Raw genomic sequence first — 24,120 nt, forward strand, 5'->3', positions numbered from 1 at the left:
TATTACAAATTTAATCTTTTAATATGGATGTCATATTTATTCTTTTTGAAAAAAGAATGTGGCGTTTGTGAACTTTATGACAAAATATGTTAAACATCATACTATGATTCACAACTTTCAAAAAGAGTAGTAAACCATATGCATAATCCAACACTTATCCTTTAATAATCCGTCCTAATTCCAACTTAGCAAAACAGAGCAAACATTGATATATGGCATAACCATAAATTTAGTCTTAATTAAGGAAAGTTGCGAATACTATTAAACAGAGCAAACATCGATATATGACAAATACCATAAATATAGTCTCAATTATAGTCTAACTTGTAATCCTAACCCTCAATCATTGCCCTCATTGTTCTCTTCCTCTTCTTCATCTTCCTCTTGATATTCCTCCTCTTCAGCATTTTCCTCTTCTTCATCTTTCTCTTCCTCTTCATTCTCATTTTGATTTTGTCCTGAAGCTTGAATATAAATTCAAACTAGGGTCCAAAAATTCCAAAATATGGTTGACTGATATCAACTAAACATATGTGGAGTGCTCACCTGTGCATGCACGAATGTGTTTACTAAGTTCCGCATTTTATCAAACTCTTCCTTTGATATACCATCTTCTTGGTTTGAAGTTGGTATTGAATGTTGACAAGTTTGCCTTGTAGGGGTTGGCCCCAACCCCAAACCGCGCACACGTCCAGGCTGTTCTAGGCCCATAACTTTCGAATAAACATCATCTGATTTCCAAGTCATGGTACCTCCAGATCCCATTTCTATAGGATTTGTGTACTATGTTAAAAGTTCCTCCATCTCAACCTATATTAGATAATAAAAAATACACATTATTCTCCATCTTATAAATCCATTAAAATGAAAAAGAAATAAATTTGCAAATAAATATACCACTTTCTTTCTCGTTTCATCATTGTAGCATGTGCCATCCTTTTTCTTATGGGTCTTGACAAACAACTAGGCTCAACTTGGCAATGCCTCAATTGATTTTTCTACTTCCAATATTTTAGATTAAACACATATATCAAAAACAAAAAACTAACAAGTATTCAACAATAAATAAATATTAATTAAATAAATACCACATCATGGGCATATCTTGCTAAACTTTTCAATCTTTCACTGTGAACAATCACGTGCTTCTTACGACACTCCTTGTTTTTATTACATTTTGACTACAATATCACAAAGATTATGATAATTATGAAAATAACTAGTTGGTTGACTTTATAAATCTATAACAAAAATGTGTGCATTGTTACCATATATTCTGGATCAAACCAAAGATTGGCCAACTCTGCCAGTTGCTCTAAGTCCACCATATCAGGACTTGCCCTTACCACAACTTGTGATGCAGATGTGTCTTTTTCATTAAGTAACTTTTTTTTCAACTAATGCTTGTAGTATTTCCATTTCTTCCCCAAGTCCTTTAGTATCCAATTTTTGAATACATCCAATTTGTCATCAGGAACTTTAAACTTGCCCTACAATCAAAATAAATTTACACAAGTGTGTGAGTAGCTTTCTAAAAACAAATTTCAAAATATACCTATTAATTATTAATAATGTTTTAATATGATTTTATAAAAAATCATACATTTATAAGACCCCATGCTTCCTCCTTCACAGTATTAGGCACCGACCTCCAATCTTTGTAAATTATTGGAACCAACTTATTACTTCTTGCAATATGTGGTGAACATGAAGATAGCAAACTGACGTTGTTGCTGCTCAGCCCAAGCAGCAACTAGCCATATCACCCCACCAAATCAATTACTCTTCTGATCTTTTGCGTGAAATTAGAACATCTGTATTGTCTGATACCTAATGTAAGAGTGAAAATGAAACAACCATTACTAAAGAAGGTGAGTTATTTACAATGACATGAAATGTAAATTTTTTTTTATTTTTTTTTAAATGAATGAAAAAGTAACGATGAATCATGGAGACACACAAGATGCATTCCCTCGCTAACGCTTACCTGGCACTTGTTGCCCCTTTATACCGAAAATACACAATAGAAAATGCATGTAGTATGAACATCATGAAACTGGTTAGGCGTTTGTTATCCCTGCTTTGTTTTTATTATAATAAGCCATAGGAGTATAACCTTCAAAAAGAATTGTGAGAGAAATGGCCATTTCAACTTTTTCAAATCATAGATGCAATGTAAGGAACGATGAAAAAATGCTTATAAATTATTCAAACATGACTCATGATATATTTGCTCACTTGTAAGTTCAAGAGGCATCTAATGCATAATGCTCTCGTCAAAACAGAGTGCCAAAATTAAAGATGTCTGAAGTCTAAACACGCATGTAAAGAGTACAGAATCTATCTTTTGAACATTTCCAATAGATGGTTTCCATGTTTTAGTGAAATAACAGATGGCAATAGCAGCAGTCACTAAAATGAAAACATGGAACTTTGCTGCAGAAAGATGTTGAGATTAAGAATATACTATTTGTAAGTCTATAAGTTATGACATTCTATTCAAAGAAACCAGAGAACTCCTATCAATAATAAAGAAAGCAGAATTAAAGTGGATACCTGAATGCCAAGTATGGTTTAGGAATAAGAATTTGAGTACAGTATGCAAAAAATTAACAATTTTCTAGGCATGATTGGCTCAACAGAAATAATAGAACAAAATCATTTGCATATTCAATACGAAACCTATGGGATAACAACTTCTTTTCTACTACATTATATAACATTTTTCATCACTCAAAATTTACCTTTGCAGATGATAAGCTTTAGAAGTGTATTGACCCGTTCCATGCACATTATCTTCAAAGGTTTTGCTCTCTAATACTTCAATCCCTTCAGTACTAGTTGTGTTCTTTTGCTGCATCTTCATGACCATGTACATCTATGCTATCCCATACTGCAATATGAAGTCAAACGAATTTGTTTTTGAAAAGGTTAAAACTTTAAACAGAAAGAAATCACAATGCTGTCAGAGATGAGATAGGTATCATTGTGACTGAAATGTTAACAACGTTTGTGATGTTTTACCGCTTCCAACGAAACGGGCATGACAATCCGACTTCAGACCATCCCCCATCGAGAATTTTTACCTTTAGACAAATACAAACATTTGGTGTGAAAACTTCACCAGTATATTGGTTGATATATCAACATTGATTGTTGTGAAAACGATCTTTGAGGTTGCACTATCTAACATCAAGTGCTATGGTTGCTTACTATCAGAACATTATTGGCCTAAAGGAGTCATGGAGAAAAGTAACCTAATGCCACCTTATGTTTTCAGTAACATCTGCAGAACTGTTGGTCTGTTTATCAACAGCACCATTTCAGCTAGCTTGTTGATTATGCTAGTATTATTGCATAATCACCAATCACAACCTTGAGCATGAAGAGGTATTGATGATGCTCGCCAAGGTTTCAGCCAATTTTACACACCTATTTCCTTTAGTATATTTTACAAGGTTTAGAAAGACAAACCCGATGCGATAAAATACATGTACCCTATGAGCAGTGGGCTACTGTTTTGAATGATCCTTATTAATCGTGAACAAGACATGTCCAATAGGAAGAAATTCTATGGAAACTCGCAAACTCAAGAAAAATCAATATCAGCCATTTCTAGCTGAACTGGAAAAATATATTATTTGCACAACAACAGAGAAGTTTTCCATCTTTAGGCCACTACCATATGCCTGATATTATTTCTTTCTTTAATTTTCTTTTCTTTTTTTTTTTTTTCTTTTTTTTTTCTTTTTAAGTGCCATATGCCTGATATTCTTTCATTATCTTCCAAAATATACAATTTCCAAGCAAACATGACATATGTGAAACTAACTAATTATCTAATATTGTTTGACATTCAGCACAAGACACAAAACAATTAATTTTACAAGTATAAAAAAAACACTTATCAGAAATCGGAACTGCTTCTTCAAGCATAAAGAAATTAACATACAAGGACTAGTTATTTGTAGAAGAAAAGTGTGACTCATACAAGATTTGGAGCAGCCCAGCCAACAAGAGCAGAAAGAACAGTTATTTTCAACAAAAGAAGTATGTTTCCAGCTCATTGGGCCTTTAAAAAGCTTATCAAAGATCATAACTAAAACCATAAAAACAAAAGTGAGGCATGCAAAATACCCATTTACAATCAAAGATGAGAGGCAACCGAACAAGACTTTGAAAATTTGGTGACGCATATGCAAGGATCTTAAAACAACCACACAACTAGGGCTGTAAATGAACCAATCTGTTTGATAGCCCGCTCGATACTCACTCGGTTATACTCGAATCGAACTCGACTCATGAAAAAAAAAAAAGCCCGTTCGTGAAAGTAGATACCTGCTCGATTTGTAAATGACACATACCCGACAAAACTCAACTCGATTCAGCTAAGGCTCGTTTATGCTCGAGTCGACTCATTAGCTAAACTCAATTAAAACTCATTCATATATTGACAAATATATACATACACCTATGCATGTATATATGTATTAGCTAATAATATAAGCATACCACTTTTATAATTAAATATATAATATGTATTCTAATTACTTATGTCTATATTGTGAATATACTTCATAGGTATATTTTATAATTTGTATAATAATTAGTAGATAAAATTTAATAATTTCATATACTAGTTTGTGTAAACTATATATGAAATAGATATATGCTATCATATTAAGTGTATGTATTAATAATATATGTAAGCATATAATATATAGTTATTTTGGATAAATATCAACTAGTTAGATATTAATTATTTATAAATTTTTATAAATTTTATAATTTAATAGAGATTTTACTTGTTAGTTGTATAAATTCAATATTAGTTTTTTATACATTTAATTTATTAATTATTAAATCTTATTCCAAAAAAATAATAATAATTCGAGCTTGAGCTCGAGCTTGGCTCGACTCGAATTCGTTTGTGGGACGAGTTCGAGCTCGAGTTGAGAGTTTAACTTATCGAGTCGAGCTCAAACAAAGAATTATAAAAAATCTCGAGCTTGGGCTCATATTTTGAGTCAAGCCGAGCTCAGTAAGCCAAAAAGGGGCTCGGTTCAACTCGATTATAGCCCTAATCACAACTTCAGGAAATGAGAAGAACTTAGAAACATCATCCATGTCAAAGAATCATTGAAGTGTAAATTGTGGTTTTCACATGGCTACCTAATCAATTGAAATTCAAGAATATTCAATTGTGATATTGTGATAAGTATAAACAATGCCCAAATTACAATCATAGCTATTGCCTTTTTTAGGCCTTTGCAGTTCATCTACTAACCACTCTTTTTTTATAATTTACCACAGTATTTACCAACTTGTAATGCCAGTACCTAATCATCCACTGGCAGGCCATCAACGGTCGCTCTCGGAGACTATTTCAGCAGTGCCGCAACCTCTACCGGAGATGGACATTGCAGTGCATCCTCAAAAGATTATAGACGGTGAGCTCTGTTTTATTTTCTCAACTGAAGAAATCAATCGCACGACACAACCTTTTCGCTTCTCGTTGGTGATGAAATTCTTGAAGAAGAGACCCTCTCTTGATACTATACGTGGTTATATCCGAAGCAGATGGGGGTTGAATCACGTTCCTGTTGTGTCATCCATGCAGCAGGCATGGAACATTTTCATCCGTATGTCTAATGAAGCAGATTTCTTCAAGGCACTTTCCAGAGAATCTTGTGAGATCAATGGGGTATACTATTGGCACTTCGCCTGGACTCCTGAGTTTGATGAAAAAAGTGAGCCCCCATGCATACCGGTATGGATCTTTTTGCCTGGGCTTCCTCTTAATCTTTATCATACTTCTGTGTTGAAGTCTCTTACGACACCGATTGGAAGACTGATTCGTAGAGACAACCCTACCCGATGTGCTACAAGAATGGATGGGGCTAGAGTATGCATTGAAATAGATGCATCTAAGGACCCTATCCCATACTTTTGGATCGGGAAACCTGGTATGCCAAGTAGCCAAAAATAGAGTATATATGAAACGTTGCTAGCATATTGCAGAAGCTGTAGAAGACAAGGCCATATTCAAAAAACTATCATTTGGGTATTGATAATAAGACTAAACAAAACAATAGAGGAAAGGCCTGGGTCCCGAAGTCTGAGAAATCAAAACTGGACGTGAAAGTTGTGGGGGACACTCAAACAGGGGAGCACGTGGTATCGAAGGAGCCGGAAACTTTGATAGAAAATGATGGATGGGAGAGGGGAACCAGTAACTCAAATGATATTGTTGAGTTTGTTTCAGAACCTCCAGAACTTAATGCCATAGTCATGGAGAATGTGGTGGCAGAGAATCAAGATCCTCACATGGAGCCTATGGTTGACGTGCGGTTAGGACTTGGAGACCCATGTAACGTGAATGAGATGGAGTCCTGCTTGAACCTAGATGAGACAACCGTGGCTATGAATGGGGCTAATTTGGAGCATCCTATGACATGTACTCCTAATATAATGGCTTGGAAGTGAGTCCCTTGTTGACAGTTACTTATGGAATGGATAGTGTTAATGTTGCATGTGGTGAAGGGCATTCGTTGGAGGAAACTGATGCTTTGGAGGAGACGTTGGAATTACGGCAAGTTCAACATATACCCAATAATTCTTTGGTCGCCGATGGTAAGGATTCTGAGATGGATTTCAGGTTAGACGACACTCAATCAAAAAATGAAGATGATTGAGACATGCTGAGGGAGGATATGCAAAAAGAGTATTGCATTGACACAGATATCCCTCGAGGTAATGCTGGTAAGGTAAAGACACGAAGTTCCGTCAGGCAGGTAAGACGACCCTCTAAATTTAATCTATGATTAGTCCTATTCTTTTTTGGAATATAAGGGGTATTGGTACTTCTCAAATGTGTTTAAAAAATATTATTCATAGTTATAAGCCTAATATCATTGCTCTTGCTGAACCTTTTTTGCTAGATAGTAGAATTCCTAGTTTTTTAAATAGGTTTAGATGTGATTCTTATCTTACGAATGCTATGCATGATGGAAAAATTTGGGTTTTATGGAATTTTGTTGTTTCTGTTAACTTGTTGGCTGGATCCAGTCAATATGTGACTGCGCAGGTGAAGGATAATGATCATGACTTTCTTCTTACGATTGTATATGCTAAATGTAGTCATGCTGAGAGGCAGATCCTTTGGGAGGATTTGGAGGCTACTGGTAGTAGTACTCTTCCGTGGGTTCTATGTGGGGACTTTAATATTATTAAAGTGGATTCAGAAAGGAGAGGTTGTGATGACCCGTTTTTATGTGTATTTTCACTGAAGGCACTTTTTAATTTATTTAATATAATAGTTCTTTTATTTTAAATTATTTTATTTTAAATTGGTTTTAATTTATTTGATGTTGTGTTTAATTTATTTAGTTGTTTTACGGTTTTTAAAATCGTTTTTGGCGGATCAGTTTTGGTTTCCGGAGTGAGGACTGGACCTCATTTCTTTTCCCTCATCTTTTCCTTTTCTTTTCTCTTTTTCTTTTTTCTTTTTCCTTTTTCCTTCTTTTTCTTTCTTTTTCTTTCTTTTCTTCTTCCTTCTTCTCCTTTCTCTCCCGCGTTCGCCGAACAGCTTCTTTTCTCCTTCCCATCGCCGCCCTTTTGACCGCCCAGTTCTCCACCGTTCGGCCACCCTTTTGTGCACCACCACCACCATTCTCTTCCGCTTCCACCAGAGATCATCCCCACCAATTTTCAAAGCCATCGGACCAGCCGTTAGCCACCGCGAGCCCCCGGAAGTCACGGCACCTGCTCTGTTTTTCCCCCTGTCGCCGGTTGCTTTCGCAGCCTAGAACCGCCTCTCGCCGGAGGTGTGGCCTACACCACCCACCCAGTTTTCTTCCTCTCTCACCGGTGAACATCTCCACCAAGTTTCACCTCCATCCGAGCCACCGTTAGCCACCACGAGCTCCTCCAAGCCACACGATTTTTCACCGATTCCTGTGCCGTCGCACCACCTCCGGCCACCATCTCTTCACAGCTTCTTCCCCCACCTCTTTTCGACCTAATCCACCCATTTCCGGCCTCGATCCGTTGCCGAAGCAACTCCCACGAGCTCAATTCCGTTCAGCCCCCTTTTAGCCTTCGACCGCCGTTTCCACCACCACCCACGGCCAAAACTCATTTCCTTTAGTTTCATAAATATCTCAAGACCTTTTCCTATCAATTTTGTGCCTTGTTTTGGTCCCGTTCGAAAGTGGGTAATTTATTATCCACGACAACAGTGTAAATTACATTGTTATGTTGCTTTTCCTCTGCCGTTTGCAACGCCGCGAGCTTTCAAAAAATACCATATAGCGCTGTAAGTATTTTCCAAATTCTGATTTTAGATTTAAATATATTTTGCTCCTACAATAATTATTTGACTGCTGGTTGGTTGATTTCGGACTTAGTCCGAGGAGTTCGGGGGTCGAATGAATTGAGGACGGAGTTGTTTGGTTGATGTTGTTATTTGTTTGATATATTTGTGCCTTGATGTTTGCTTTGTATAGTGCACGCATTCATGTTTAAAAAGGGAAAATCGGGTTTTTCGTGTAGTTGCATGCATGTACATGTGTTTGAAAAATGAAAGCTGTGCTGGTAAGCGAGAAATGATTTATGGTATATGTGAACGGTTGGACTGACTAGTTTGAGTCAGAGGCACGCGTAGGAATGGTGGTAAGCAGGGACGGTGGTAGAATCCCGCCTGTGATTCCCGCCTACGGTGCATGCGTAGGGATGGTGGTGAGCAGGGATGGTGGTAGAGTCCCGCCTACGATTCCCGCCTACAGACGGACCTTGTAGGAATGGTGGTAAGCAGGGACGGTGGTAGAGTCCCACCTGTGATTCCCGCCTACGGTGCATGTGTAGGGATGGTGGTGAGTGGGGATGGTGGTAGAGTCCCGCCTGCGATTCCCGCCTACAGTGCTCTGATGGTTTGGTTAATGGGTTATTTTCTGGGAAAATGGCAAGGTTTTGTATGAGGATATTGCGATCCATTTTCTGGGAAAATGGTGGTTTGGGCCATTGTCTGGGATAATGGCGAGGCTTGGTTTTATACGATATGTTTTTGGGCCAAATGGGATTTTGGCGTGCGTGGAGAAAATGTGATTTTATGGGATGAGAGAATTTGCATTTTTTCATGCATATTGTGGAGTTTATTATGTTTTTATCTAATGGTGGTTGGATTTTACTTACCTGCGGCACCATTTTTGGTACCGTAGATTTTGGTGCAGGGATCGAAGAGGAGGAGGAGGCTGAGCCCAAGGATGCGGCTCTGCCGGAGTTCTGAGTTGAAATTATTATCTTGTTGTTGCTTTGAATAATATTTGTATCTTGTAATATTTTAATATGTAAGTTTTGAACAACTTTGTATTATATTAAGAAAAAAATTATGGTACTTAGTTATGACTTTCGTTATCCGCTGTATTTTCTTTTGCACATTTGTTGCTTTTACACATACTTGGCACTCGTCGATAGGGTGGTGACCCGGGTTGTCATGATCTGGACGTTTCGATTTTTCCGTGTCCGTGCATGGGGATTTGGGGGCGTCACAGGTGGTATCAGAGCCAGGTTTGGCTCTGGGTAAAACCACATGTCGCGTAGGTAGTACCAGAATATTTTTAAAATTGTGTTTTAAAATTTATTTTAAGTAAAGCTACTGTTTGACGTGTTTTATTTGTTTTATGTATTTGAGCTTGTTTGCTTGTTTTTATTTATTTAGTTATGTTATTGCGTGCTGGTTTCTTTTGTTTCTGGCTATGTGGTGTTGGTTTTGGTTTTTGGTTTTATGTTGTGGGTTTTTATTTGTTTTTCTTAAAGGGGGGTCAAAGGTTGTGTTGTGGCAGGAAAATGGTGAGACCAAGGAAATCTACTCAAGGGCCACGGGACGATACATCGAGAGATGATTCCATAGCCCAAGTAATACGGCAGATGACTGAATTCATGCAACTGAATTTTAGGCCACAACAAGCAAGGTCTTGGCCACAACCAGGAGGTCCTTGGCCACAACAAGGAGGGTTTTGGCAACAAGGGGGGCCTTGGCTACTACCTGGAGAGCCTAGTGGAGGGGTGCAAGCTGGGTGCACCTATGAGTGCTTTCAGGCGCATAGAACTCCACACTTCACTGGAGAAGAGGATCCACTTCAAGCTGGAAAGTGGGTCAAAGACTTGGAAAGAACTTTTGAGGTGTGTGGTTGCACTGAGGCGCAACAAGTACTCTACACCAGCTATCTGTTGCAAGGCACCGCTTCTGAGTGATGGGATACCAAGAGAGTAATGCTGGAATCAGAACTGGGGTCTTTCGCTGCTGTGACATGGCAGCGCTTCAAGAAAGAGTTTAATGATCGCTTCTTTCCCGCTTCTGTAAGGCGGCAAAAGGCAAGAGAGTTCTCAAGCTTGGTCCAAGGGAGCATGACAGTGGAACAGTACGCCCGAAGATTTATAGAACTTGAGCGATTTGCTCCCCACCTCATCGCCGCAGAAGAAATGCGAGCCGAGCATTTCCAGGAGGGTCTACGTCCTGCTATATGCCTTATCTTGGTCAGTCACTGGATATCCACTTTTCAGGATTTGGTGGATGTGGCCACTCTTGTGTAGCGAGAGAATAATTTGAGAATGGGCTCCCCTCCAGGACATAAGAGGCGGAGTTTTTCTAGTGAAGGAAGTAGTTCGGGTTCGCCTCAGAAGTTTGTTCAGTAGACTGGGATTCGACCATTAGCAGCCTCGGGAGTGCGTATGGGAGGACGAGTGCCAGTTTGTGGAAGATGTAATAGAGCTCACGGAGGCGAGTGTCGTCTGGGTAGTAACCAATGTTTTGAGTGCGGTTAGATGGGGCATCTTGCTCGTGAATGCCCTAGTCGAGTTCAAGAAAGCCATGGAGCTCGTCGCAGTGGTAGAGCTAACCAGAGGCATTTGGCTCGGGCTCGAATGTACGCAATCACTCCTGGTACCATTGGAGGCAAGGTTACAGAGACTCAGAATGCTGGAGTCATGGTAGGCATGGGTCTAATTTAATCCTTCATGATGAATGCCTTGTGTGGTTTTGTTTTCTTTTATATATGTATATTATCGAGGCTTGGAGAGAATGGCATGATCTGGGTGATCTTTTAGGGAAGTAGAATACTTGAGTTCTCTAGTTCCGTGGAGTTTATGAAATGGTCTATAACGTAGTAGATTGTAAGTTCAACAAATTTCAAGGATAGATTTTATGAAGTTTCATTAAAGTTTTAAAGCTTGAGGCCTTATAGATTTTAGGAAAATAGGTTTATGGTAATTAAGGTGTTAGGTTCGACAAGCTTTGAGGGGGAATAATTAAATTTCAAGTTTTAGATTTCATGATTCAGATGAATAATTTGGTGGCAATTGGGGCTTTAGATTTTACAAGCTTTTAAGGTGAATGTTTTGGATTAAAGCTACCAATCTTGAGAATTTCAGAAAATGATTTATTATCTAGTAATGTTTTAGAATTTGAAGGATTTGAGAGTCGATTTTCTTTTATGCGATGTAAGTTTCTTGATCTTAGAAGTTTCGGAAGATGATTCTTATTTGATTTAAGGTTTTAGAATTGCAGAGTTGAATGGCTGATTTATAATAAGAGTTGAGTTCTTAGTTTTGCAGACTTAGTGCTGTAGGTTGATCTACTTTAGTGAGTGATTAGTTTGTAACTATTAAAATGGGGTTGATTAGAGTTGAGTTGTTGATATGAAAATTTTTCTAGAGTAGATTTCTTTGAGGATTGGAGGTAATGACCTAGTGCGTGTATATCTTTGAGGATTGAAGATATCGAGCTAGTTTAGAAAATAATTATTGTTAACTCGAAGTTGTAGTGGCAGATTTTAGGAAATGATTCTATTGATTCGAAAGATATAGGTCCATCAGAGTTTTGGAAATAGTAGATTTTGTGTTGGTATTGAATGCGGTTGAATTTGAGGCTATACAATCCGTAGACTTTTGGGAATGGATTCTTAGCAAGTTTAAGGTCATTCTCGGTACCAAACTTTAAGCAATGGCTAGTTGCTGATTTAAGGATATAAGTTGAGTAGATTCAGGAAAGATTCTTGTTGAGTTGAGGATATAAGTCTAGGTGATGGAAATGTGATAATGGATCACTTGTACGTTTGAATGATTTGTGGTGTTGGCTAAGAGTACATGAGATCGATGAGTAGTAATGGTAAGTGCGTATGGTTTTCGGGGAGTGTTGGTTCTAGTCTCATCCATTTTTGGCTTGGTAGGAGTTGAAGAGGAATTTGTGTGGTAATATTAAATTCAAGAGATTTTGGCTTTGAGTTATTTGGTAAGTTGAACGAAATGTGCAGTCGAAGAGGGTTACCCATTGGGATGATGGTTTAAAACGACTGTTGTGTTTATCTTGAAAATTAATTGCGACTTGAAGTCATATGAATTTATATTGGTGAGGCTATATTTTTCTTTGGAGATCAAGTATCCAGTTGGGAGAATTGAGGATATGGTTATTTAACTTGAAAAGAGATCGTTAGGTCACCATATGTGGTGTATGAAGTAATAAATCTTGAAAGTTGAAATTTATGCATCAAAGGTGGGTAGCATGATCACATGTATGAAGTAATAAAGCAGTAGGATCCTTGAATGTTGTTTAATAGTTTTGATGGATTGAAGATTTAAACAGTATGACCTGTCTTGAGATGTTTTTTTTTTTGTGAAGTGCTATTGAAGGAATTAGTTATGCTAAAACTAAAGTTTTTGAGAGTACAAGTAGGTGGGTGAGTTACCAAGAGTGTTTCGATTATGTCTAGGTGAAGTCAGTGGTAGTTTATAGTGTGTGAGTTATTGCAAGATTAGATATTATTCATAATATAGGTAATGAGTTTGAAGTATGGGATATCGGATAGAAGTTATAAGCGCTCTCGTTGGTTGGCTGGGAAGGACTTGGGCCTTTTGGAGATGTTCCTTATCTTCAGGAGAGACAGGTGTATTTTAGGATGATGCTACGTGTTTTCAATTGGGGCCTGGAGGTTGATTAGTACTGGTTTCCGTCATCAATCAATGGATATATTTTTGCTAAATGTTGGTTTTCGTTTAGGGCAGCGATGGCCAATTAAGGAACGAGTGGAGATTTATGGTTTTTTTTTTAGGTATATGATTTTCTATGGAAAGGTGGTAAAGCTTTCCTTGTGATTAGGTGTGGATTGAGCTTATACTTCATGATATTAATTTATGAGGACATAGCCTTTATGTATTTTGGTGAATTATCAGAGTGCGCGCGAAAGCATAATTTTTGGAGATTCTTAGAAGTTCAAATTTTGTGTTGATTTTGAAGGATTAGTAGTGATTCAAAATTTTAATGGGAGATTAATCTTTTGGTCGTGCAATTTGGTTTATGGATGGTTAACTTTGGAATTGGCTATTAAGTTACCAAAGTTGGAATGGGATGGAAGTTTGGAAGGTAAAGCAGAGACATCGTGGATATTAGCAATTTATGGTGTGAAGTTAATAACCATTGGTTTTGTTGGGAGTTGTCGATGTTATGTATCTCTCATATATGTTCGTAGTTGTATCTTGTATCTGTTTGGCGCTGATGGTTGATCTTGCAAATTTCGAGGACGAAATTTGTTTTTAAGGGGGGGAAGATGTGATGACCCGTTTTTACGTGTATTTTCACTGAAGGCTCTTTTTAATTTATTTAATATAATAGTTCTTTTATTTTAAATTATTGTATTTTAAATTGGTTTTAATTTATTTGATGTTGTGTTTAATTTATTTAGTCGTTTTACAGTTTTTACAATCGTTTTCGGCGGATCAGTTTTGGTTTCCGGAGTGAGGACTGAACCTCATTTCTTTTCCCTCATCTTTTCTTTTTCTTTTCTCTTTTTCCTTTCTCTTTTTCCTTTTTCCTCCTTTTTCTTTCTTTTCTTCTTCTTTCTTCTCCTTTCTCTCCCGCGTACGCCGAACAACTTCTTTTCTCCTTCCTGTTGCCGCCCCTTTGACCGCCTAGTTCTCCTCCGTCCGGCCACTGTTTAGTGCACCACCACCACCATTCTCTTCTCCTTCCACCAGAGATCATCCCCACAAATTTTCAGAGCCATCGAACCAGCCGTTAGCCACTGCGAGCCCCCGGAATTCACGACACCTGCTTTGTTTTTCCCCCTGTCGCCAGTTGCTTTCGCAGCCCAGAACCGCCGCTCGCCAGTGGCGTGGCCTACACCACCCACCCAGTTTTCTTCCCCTCTCACCGGTGAACATCCCCACCAAGTTTCACCTCCATCCGAGCCACCGTTAGCCACCACGAGCTCCTCTAAGCCACGAGGTCTTTCACCGATTTCGGCGCCGTCGCACCACCTCCGGCCATCATCTCTTCACAGCTTCTTCCCCCACCTCTTGCCGACCTAGCCCACCCATTTCCAGCCTCGATCCTTTGCCGGAGCAGCTCCCACGAGCTCAACTCTGTTCAGCCCCTTTTTGGCCTTCGACCACCGTTTCCACCACCACCCACGGCCAAAACTCGTTTCCTTTAGTTTCATAAATATCTCAAGACATTTCTCTATCAATTTCATGCCTTGGTTTATTCCCGTTCGAAAGTGGGTAATTTATTAGCCACGGCAACAGTGTAAATTACACTGTTAAATATATTTTGCTCCTACAATAATTATTTGACTGCTGGTTGGTTGATTCCGGACTGAGTCTGAGGAGTTTGGGGTCAGATGGATTGAGGATGGAGTTGTTTCGTTGATGTTGTTATTTGTTTGAGATATTTGTGCCTTGATGTTTGCTTTGTATAGTGCACGCATGTTCATGTTTAAAAAGGAAAAACAGGGTTTTTCGTGTAGTTGCATGCATGTACATGTGTTTGAAAAATGAAAGCTGTGCTGGTAAGCGAGAAATGATTTATGGTATATGTGAACGGTTGGACTGACTAGTTTGAGTCAGAGGCACGCGTAGGGATGGTGGTAAGCAGGGACGATGGTAGAATCCCGCCTGTGATTCCCGCCTACGGTGCACGCGTAGGGATGGTGGTGAGCAGGGATGGTGGTAGAGTCCCGCCTGCGATTCCCGCCTACAGACGGACTTATAGGGATGGTGGTAAGCAGGGACGGTGGTAGAGTCCCGCCTGTGATTCCCGCCTACGGTGCATGCGTAGGGATGGTGGTAGAGTCCCGCCTGCGATTCCCGCCTACAGTGCTCTGATGGTTTGGTTAATGGGTTATTTTCTGGGAAAATGGTGAGGTTTTGAATGAGGATATTGCGATCCATTTTCTGGAAAAATGGTGGTTTGGGCCATTGTCTGGGATAATGGCGAGGCTTGGTTTTATACGATATGTTTTTGGGCCAAATGGGATTTTGGCGTGTGTGGAGAAAATGTGATTTTATGGGATGAGAGCATTTGCATTTTTTCATGCATATTGTGGAGTTTATTATGTTTTTATCTAGTGGTGTTTGGATTTTACTTATCTGCGGCACCATTTTTTGTACCGTAGATTTTGGTGCAGGGATCGAAGAGGAGGAGGAGGCTGAGCTTGAGGATGCGGCTCCGCTGGAGTTCTGAGTTGAAATTATTATTTTGTTGTTGCTTTGAATAATATTTGTATCTTGTAATATTTTAATATGTAAGTTTTGAACAGCTTTGTATTATATTAAGAAAAAAATTATGGTTCTTAGTTATGACTTTCGTTATCCGCTGCGTTTTCTTTTGCACATTTGTTGCTTTTACACACACTTGGCACTCGTCGATAGGGTGGTGACCCGGGTTGTCATCATCCGGATGTCTCGATTTTCCCGTGTCCATGCGTGGGGATTTGGGGGCATCACAGAGGTGGTCGTCCTCGGAATTTCTCTGCTATGGAGGACTTTAACCTTTGTCTTCATAATTATGGCCAGATGGATATGTGTTTTAAAGGTCCTCTTATGACTTGGTGCAATGGTCAAGGTGGTTTAGCTCGGAGTTGGGCTAGATTAGATAGGTGCTTCATTGATTCTAATTTTATGAACCTTTTTTTGAATGTTTATTATCATGTTTTGGATCGTTCCACTTCAGATCATTCCCCTTTGGTGATTGATATGGGGGAAGACCCTTTTAAGTATGGCCCGAGTCCTTTTCATTTTCAATATATGTAGATTGATCATGAGGATTTTCTGAGTTTTATTAAAGGGGTTTGGAATCAAGTCGGGTTTGGTTTTGGGCTACAAAAGTTTTCTTTTAAATTGAAAAGGGTCAAGGTGGCCTTAAGGGAGTGGAATCAGCGTGTGTTTGGGAGAACTACGGTTATCATAAAAGATCTAGAATCTCACATTGAGGAGTTAGATAACCGTCTTCAGGATTGTTTTAATGATGAGGATGATTATGATCTCATGGTCTCTAATTTGGAACATACTTGGAAGAAGCGAGAGGGGATTAGGCTTGCTCATATGGCTAAAAAGACCTCGTTGAAAGATGGGGACCAAAATTCTAAATTTTTTCATGATATTTTAAAGTCTAAATATCATAAGAGGAGTAGTGATATGTGTCTTGTGGATGGTACTCGTTTACAATCTCCCTTTGAGATCCGTAAGGTTGCTGTTGATTATTTCCAAAAAATTTGGGAGATAGTCGCAGAACCAATTTACCTGATTTGAGTGATCTTGTCTCTCCTATGATTGATGATGGTGATAATTCTTCTCTTTGTTAGGATGCCTCATTGGAGGAGAGTAAAAGTGCTCTCTTTAGTATCCCTATTGATAGTAGTCTTGGCCCTGATGGTTTTGGTTATGGTTTTTATCGTGTTTGTTGGGACTTCATTAAGGATGACTAATTGGAAGTTGTTACTGAATTTTCATACTAAATCTTTTCTCAGGTTTTACACGGCTTTGTATATTGTTCTCATTCCTAAGGTGGATAAGCCTTTTGGTTTTGATAAATTTCGGCCCATCAATCTCTACTCGGTTATTTATAAGGTCTACTCCAAAATTCTTGTGGCCCGCTTGACGAGTCTGCTTTCTAAAATGATTTCTCAGGACCAAGGGGCTTTTATTCTTGGTCGTATTATTTTTGATAATATTAGTTTAACCCTGGAGATGGTCCATTCTATTAATAAAAAAATTAACGGGGGTAATGTGGTTATCAAATTGGATATGTCCAAGGCATATGATAGAGTGGATTGGAATTTCTTACTTCATGTTATGGATGCGTTTGGGTTTTCTCCGCAGGTTTGTGATTTGATTAAGGCTTGTATTTCTCTTTCTTGGTACTCGATCATGATGAATGGCACTCCTCTGGAGTTTTTTAAAGGTTCTCGTGGCCTTCGGTAGGGAGATCCTTTATCTCCTTATTTGTTTATCATTATGCAGGAGGTGCTTTCGTGTCTTCTTCGACGCTATTTTGATCATGGTAAAATTGACTAGTTCTCTCAAGCTAGAGGTACTCCGCTTGTTTCTCATCTCATGTATGCTGACGATATTGTTATATTTGCGAATGGTGGTAAAAGGTCTATAAGAGGTTTGACTCAAGTGTTGAAGCTTTATGAGAATTGGTTAGGCCAAGCCCTTAGTAAGGATGGATTCTTTAGATGACTGGTTTTTTATAGGGTTTTTTTCCTTTTATGTACTTGGGGGTTCCTATTGTGACCAGTAGGTTGAAGGCTTCTGATTTAGATGATTTACTTGGGAAAGTTAAAAGGAAAATTGCTGGGTAGAAAATGAAATTGCTTTCGGCTGGTGGTAGAACTATTCTTTTGAGGCATGTTTTGTCGAGTATGGCTACTCATTTGCTTGTTGTTTTACATGTTCCTAATGTGGTCTTGGTGGCATTGAATAGACTTCTGAGTTCTTTCTTCTGGGGTGATACTGCGAGCAAAGGTAAGCATAAATGGGTTGCTTGGAGACATATTTGTAAACCCATTTAGGAAGGTGGATTGGTCTCCGTGATTTTGGTGATATTTAGAAAGCTTTACATATGAAATTCACCTGAAAATTGCTATTGGGAAACTCTTTATGGGCGGATTTTTTCAGAGGTAAATATGTGCGAGGTAAGCATTTATCTCTTGTGGATTCTAATAAAGGTACGCAGTTTTGGAAGGCGATTATTAAAAGTATCCCAGATATTTTAAATAATTCTCAGTGGCTGGGGAAAGATGGTAATGTTTCCTTTTGGTATGATACTTGGGATGATGATGGTCCTCTGCATGATCATTATCTGGATATTGATAAGCCTCTTCTGAAGATTAAAGAGTGTCGTATTGATAATGGGTGGGATATTCCTCTTTTGGAAAGGCTTGTGGGTCATCAGAAAGCTACGGAGTTGGTGCATTTCTTCGCCACTTATAAGGAGGGGTAGGATGTCCCTATTTGGAAAAATGATACTGCTGGCAACTTTAGCACTAAATCTACTTGGGATTGTATAAGGGTTAGTGCGCCTGTTTTACCTTGGGCTCATTGGATCTGGCATGCTATTCTCCCTAAAAAAATTTCTATTTTAATGTGGAAAGCTACTAATAATTGTTTGGCGGTGGACGATAAGATTAGGTTGGCAGGTATTCCCATAGCCTCTAAATGCAATTGTTATTCCGTGGGTCATCTTGAGGATCTTAATCATATTTTGTGTACGGGTGAGTTTGTGAGGCAAATTTGGTGCTTGGCTGCGATTCATTTGGGTGTGCACATGGGTTCTTTTAATACTTGGCAAGAGCAGGTCAATTTTTGGTTTCGCCGTGCTGGTAACTCTTCTTATACTCGTATTATTTTTGGCCTTATTCCGTCTATAGTTTCTTGGAAACTCTGGGATAGACATGCAAAGCTAGAGTTGAGGGGAAGGAGGACACATCTGAATCGGAATGGAGCAGTATCAAATATTGTATTTGTCATCTTATTAAAGGGTCTATAAAACAGTTGAGATTGTCTAAACAAGATGGTGATATTTTACGGAAGTTAGATATTCCGGTCCCTCCTTCTCCACTTGAGAAGGTGACTATGGTGAAATGGATTAAGCCTTAGCAGGGTTGGGTGAAGCTTAATACTGATGGTAGTAGCTTGGGTAACCCGGGTCAGTCTGGTGCTGGGGGTGTTATTTGGGATACCAAAGGTCATTTGTGTATAGCGTAATCCATGGCTTTAAGTCAGGGTTCCAATAATTATGCTAAATTGAAAGGTTTACTGGAAGGTGTGAGGAGGTGCTGTCGGTATGGTTTTTTTTAGGTTTATATCGAGGTTGATTCTCAACTTCTGGTCAACTGCGTTACTAAGGGTGCCTGTAATATTTGGTATCTTGAGGATTTTTGGGATGATCTTCCTGCGCTCCTTGCATGCTTGGATTATAGACTAACTCATGTTTTTCGTGAAGGTAATGTTGTGGCTGATTTTCTTGCTAAGCAGGGAGCTAGGTGCCTTACTCGGGATTGGTTTGATGAGAAGGAAGATTTGCCTAGCCAGTTGCGTGGTCTCCTTCATATGGATAGAATTGGCTTACCATACTTAAGGCTTTCGAAATGAGGTATGATCTTGTAATTGTTTTTTCCCTTTTGATTCTTATGTATGAGCTGTTTTGTAAGTTGGTTTATTTTGGTTGTTTTTTGGTCTTGTCTGTTGTTGGTTTCTTTGGTTATTTTTGGTTTCTTGATTCCTAGGTTTTGGGCTTTGTTATAACCCCCAGGCATCGGGTTGTAACTACAGTTTTCTTCCGCCATAAGTGAGGGGTTCTTAATAAAATTGAGAAGGGGTCACTCATGGACAGGTGACCTCATCCCTTTCTAAAAAAAAAAAAAGAAAAAGAAAAAACACAACCTAACTTCTTAATCTGCTACCGAAAAAAAAAAAAAAACAATAAACCTCTCTAAAATAGTTTGTTGAACTCTGCTGAATATTATTAAATTCAATATGGGAAAACCCGTGGCAAAAATAAACATATAAATGAATACTTCCCATAAGACACATCATTTTGAATGAAGTTAATTGATCTTGTAATGCCTTGTTGTGGCACCTTAAATTTTGTAGGGTTTTCCACAATAGTCAATTTCTCCATTTCAACTCTTTTGAGTGACTCAGTATGTGTTTCATTATGTTTTTGAAGCTTGTTGTTGTACTGTCATAAACTCACATTACACTCTTGTGCTCGCTTATACATATCCTCAAAGGAGGTAGCCTGCAGATCCAACAAATTCTAATGGATAAAGCATCATAAGTGATGTAATTGGATAGTTGTGATGCCTCCAACTCCCACGTAATAACACATAGAAATCGAGGCATCGGGATAATGACAACATGGGTTACGCATCCTATTGCCGAGTGCCAAGTGTGTGTACAATAAAAATAACACAGCGGTAATAAAAGTCTTTTAACTAAGTACCAGAATACTCTTTAAATAAAAACTCACTTAAAACAAGCGTAATAAAATACTAAAAGTTTTAACATTGTCTAAAATCCAAAATATATAAAATAAAGGCAAGGGAAAATAATTTCCAACAATACAACTCCAAATCAGTACTCTAGAGGAGCCGCCTCCTCAGGCTTAGCCTCCTCCTCCTCATTTGCATCAAATTCTACGGTACCAAAGATGGTACCGTAGGTTAGTAATAATCCAACCAAACCTTAAGATAAAAAATATATCCATGCCATAACAATATATATGAACATGATACCATATGCATATGTCCCGAAAATCATCATTTCTCGAAAATAATCATTTTTCCAACGCACGCCAAAATCTCATTTTGGCCAAAAACATTTCCTTGCCATTATCTCAAATAATGACTCAAAAATCCAATCTCGCCATTTTTCCAAAAATTGACCCATTAACCAAACTATCAGAGCACTGTAGGCAGGAATCACATACGGGACTCTACTACCATCCCTAACCATGCACCGTAGGTGGGAATAGTAGGCGGAACTCTACCACCGTCCATACTTACCATCATCCCTACACTACCTCTAACTCAAACCTGTCAATCTAATCATTCAAATATACCCAAAAATAATTTCTCGCTTGAAAAGTTTTCAAGTTCCAACACATGAACATGCATGCAATCACACGAAAACCCAGTTTTCCTTTTTCAACACATGTACATGCATGCACTATGCAATGCAAATGACAAGACATAAATATATCAAACAATTCTCAACATCAACCAATATGCAAATAACTCCGTCCTCCAATCCATCCGACCCCTGACTCCTCGGACTTAGTCCGGTATATATAACCAACCAATTACAATTTATTGTTAAAGCAAAAATATATTTAAATCCAAAAGGAAGTTTGGAAAATACTTACAACGCTATATAATAATTTTTGAAGGATCAATGGGCTGCAAAAGACGGAGGAAAAGCAACGTAACAGTGTAAAACCATTGTGATCGTGGATTGTAAAAATACCCACTTTTGAATGGGGACGAACCAAGGCTTGGGGTGGATAGGGAATGGCTTAAAGGTGTTTATGAAGCTAGTGGAAATGAGGGTTGGTCGTGGGTGGCAGCGAAAACTGCGGTGGAAGTGAAAAAAAAGGCCAAAACGAATCGGAGCTGGAAATGGGTGGTTTAGGTTGGCAAGAGGTCAGTGATGAAGTGGTGAAGATGTGGTGGCTGGAGGTGGTATGACGGCAGTGCTGGAGCTCTTAAACGTCGTGGTTTGGAGGGGTGCATGTGGCTTAACAGCTACTCGGATGGGGCTGAGTTTTAGTGGAGGGGTTCACCAGCCGGAGGGGAAGAGAATGGGAGGGGTGGTGCACTGCACGTCGGTGACCAGCAGCAATTTTGGGCTGAATGAAAAACTGATGGAAGAGGGAGAGGGGGAGTGCGTCCCACAGGAGGGAGAAGAAACAGGGAGGAAATGAGAAAAAAAGAAAGAAAAAAGGGAAAAGAAAGAGGAAGAAGAAAAGGAAAAAGAAAAAAAGAAAAGATAGAAAAAAGAAATGAGATCCAGTCCTCACATCTAGAGTCTAGATGTAAAATTTTAAAAGCTATAAATTGAATAAAGTAATCTAAACACAAAATCTAGCTAAAATATAATAAAACATAATAAATATCTAGTAAAAACTAACAACAAAATCTTAAATCCAAAGATAAACTAAATTAAATTAAACAACAATTTAAATACAAAATAATAATTAATATTAAGAAAGTACCTCAAAATAAATTTCACGACGAATAGATCCAATTAAAGTTCGATAAATTTAAAATAAAAGAACCAATAATTTAATTAAATTAAAATACTCCTTTAATAAAAATATACGTAAAAATGGGGTATCACAATAGTTCAACCAAATTTTAACCCCTTTGCAACCATTGAGTCTAAGGGGTTCATTATTCAGCAAATTCTTTTTTTTTTTATTGGCACCGGGTGTCCAATAACAAAGCTATTTAGTAATCCCAGGGGTGCACAGAAATGATAGCAAAGAGTTTACTTTCTGTTCAGTAGCTAATTTCTCCTGCCGAGTTTTTTCAAGGTCTGATGAAAGAAGAACTTGCAACTTCTCACCCTCAACCCTTGTTTCTTTTTCTTTTCTATAACATTCAATCACATCCTAGTCATAAGACCACAAGAAATGATATCTAGAAACATAAAGGTATCAGTTGTTCACACAAAATCCAATTACAAAAATGCTTACCAACTTATCTAATTCTTCCTTTGCAACTCTCTCCTTTAAAGAAGATTCAGTTTTTTTCAAGTCTGAAATGGAAGATTGAACTCCTCCACCTTGCTTTTCATCTCCACCTCTAAGAAAATAGAAATGAGTCTCATTAAAAGACAATTTCCTTTTAACAACACGTCCATCCTCCAGTAGCTGTCAGATGACTTAATTCACTATCCACTGATTGACTTGATGTGTAATAACTTGATAATAAATGACAACTTTGTAAATTTTGTACACCTGTCGAAAAGAGAACGTCAGACATCCTCCAGTAGCTTGTCAAAAGTAGTTGCTAGTGAATCTTCAAGTATTGGTGGCCTTTTTGGTGCAGTAGTGTTATCTTGGGCCACACCCACAAAAGTGCCTACCTGGATGTCATCCAGGATATGCTGCATGTCATCGATGTAATTATCTTTGGGTATAACCTTGTCACCAATATCGTCGTTATTGACGTACAATGTTGTCTCCTCCTCCCCATGAAATATCCATTAGGTGTAATTTAGATTGATTCCTTTGATAAACAAATGGGTTTCCACCTCAAATATAGTTAGCCACAGATTTTTAAGGCATGTACAGCATGGACACCAAATGCGATCCCGTCCACTTGCATGGTTTTGTTCTTGTGTGAGGAAATTTTTAACCCTTCGGCATATGTAGGTGATAAAAGTCTATCAGGCTCGTTCATCCAACTTTTGTCCATCTAAAAAAAGAATGGTGGGAAATAGAGTTAGATAAACAGAGACCATGATCATAGATAGTTGATGAAGGCATGTTTGAATGGTGGGGAAAAATGAAGGCTAAATATATGACCATTCATGCAATTAAATGAATGGTCTCAACATGTTATATGTTGTGCAAGAAGTGTATAATTCATCCTTATAGGACTAGCAAGTGTATCGAATTAAATTCAGGTCTTAAGAGAAAGGTGGGTATGTTACAAGAAGTTTCCATGAGTCCACTATGAGTTAGTGGAACGAGTGAGGTTATGCACAATTGTACATTAGACATCAATTAGAGGAGAAGCCTCACACCCGATGGTACTCCAATCTTGATTGAGTGATTAAATGAATCGTTATCAATTGGACACGTAAAGTGGCCATATGCCGTTAGTTAAGAATGGAGAATAAATGTTTAACTTGAAGAGCATTTATTTTTAGGGCTAACTAAATTATCTTAGAGGTTTCTAGTCATGTATGGTTCAAGGATAATTGGCTGCGAAACATAAATATACCATATGAAGATCATCAGGCAATTGAAAAGTTAAAAATCTTAATAGATTGTTTACGACATTATGTGAGTGTTTATGGTGGAAAATTGGTATCAGATATGTTGTCATCTGCATTAAGGTGATAAAAACTCAGAGATGACGCTAGCTACGTAGTCTCTAGTTGTCTATATAGTAATTTATCAACAGCAAAATAAAGCCCCTATATAGTATATTGTCGCTGGTCTATACTAAGCAGTGGCCAAAACTATCATCTCTACACATTGTAAGGCTATAATAGATAATAAAGCATTAAATAACGACAATTCAGAGCAGGGCCATGAATTAAGATAATTCA

The 24,120-nt window shown here is 38.3% G+C and overlaps 1 long non-coding RNA gene across 2 annotated transcripts in view; it reads right to left on the minus strand.

Moving 5' to 3' along the window:
• Nucleotides 1–547: 547 nt before the first annotated feature.
• The window catches only part of LOC122298640, a 47,606-nt gene continuing 24,033 nt past the window's right edge, over nt 548–24,120 (minus strand). The window contains exons 4-7 of one of the 2 annotated variants that reach the window (XR_006239487.1): nt 2,745–2,893; nt 1,269–1,490; nt 898–998; nt 548–810 (exon numbers count right to left, since the gene is read on the minus strand). This is a non-coding gene — a long non-coding RNA (uncharacterized LOC122298640). Of the gene's footprint in view, nt 811–897; nt 999–1,054; nt 1,491–2,744; nt 2,894–24,120 lie in introns of those variants that run through there. The other variant, XR_006239486.1, reaches the window with a different exon arrangement.

The sequence above is a fragment of the Carya illinoinensis genome, chromosome 16 (genome assembly GCF_018687715.1).
Source record: "Carya illinoinensis cultivar Pawnee chromosome 16, C.illinoinensisPawnee_v1, whole genome shotgun sequence".
NCBI classification, from domain to species: Eukaryota; Viridiplantae; Streptophyta; class Magnoliopsida; order Fagales; family Juglandaceae; genus Carya; species Carya illinoinensis.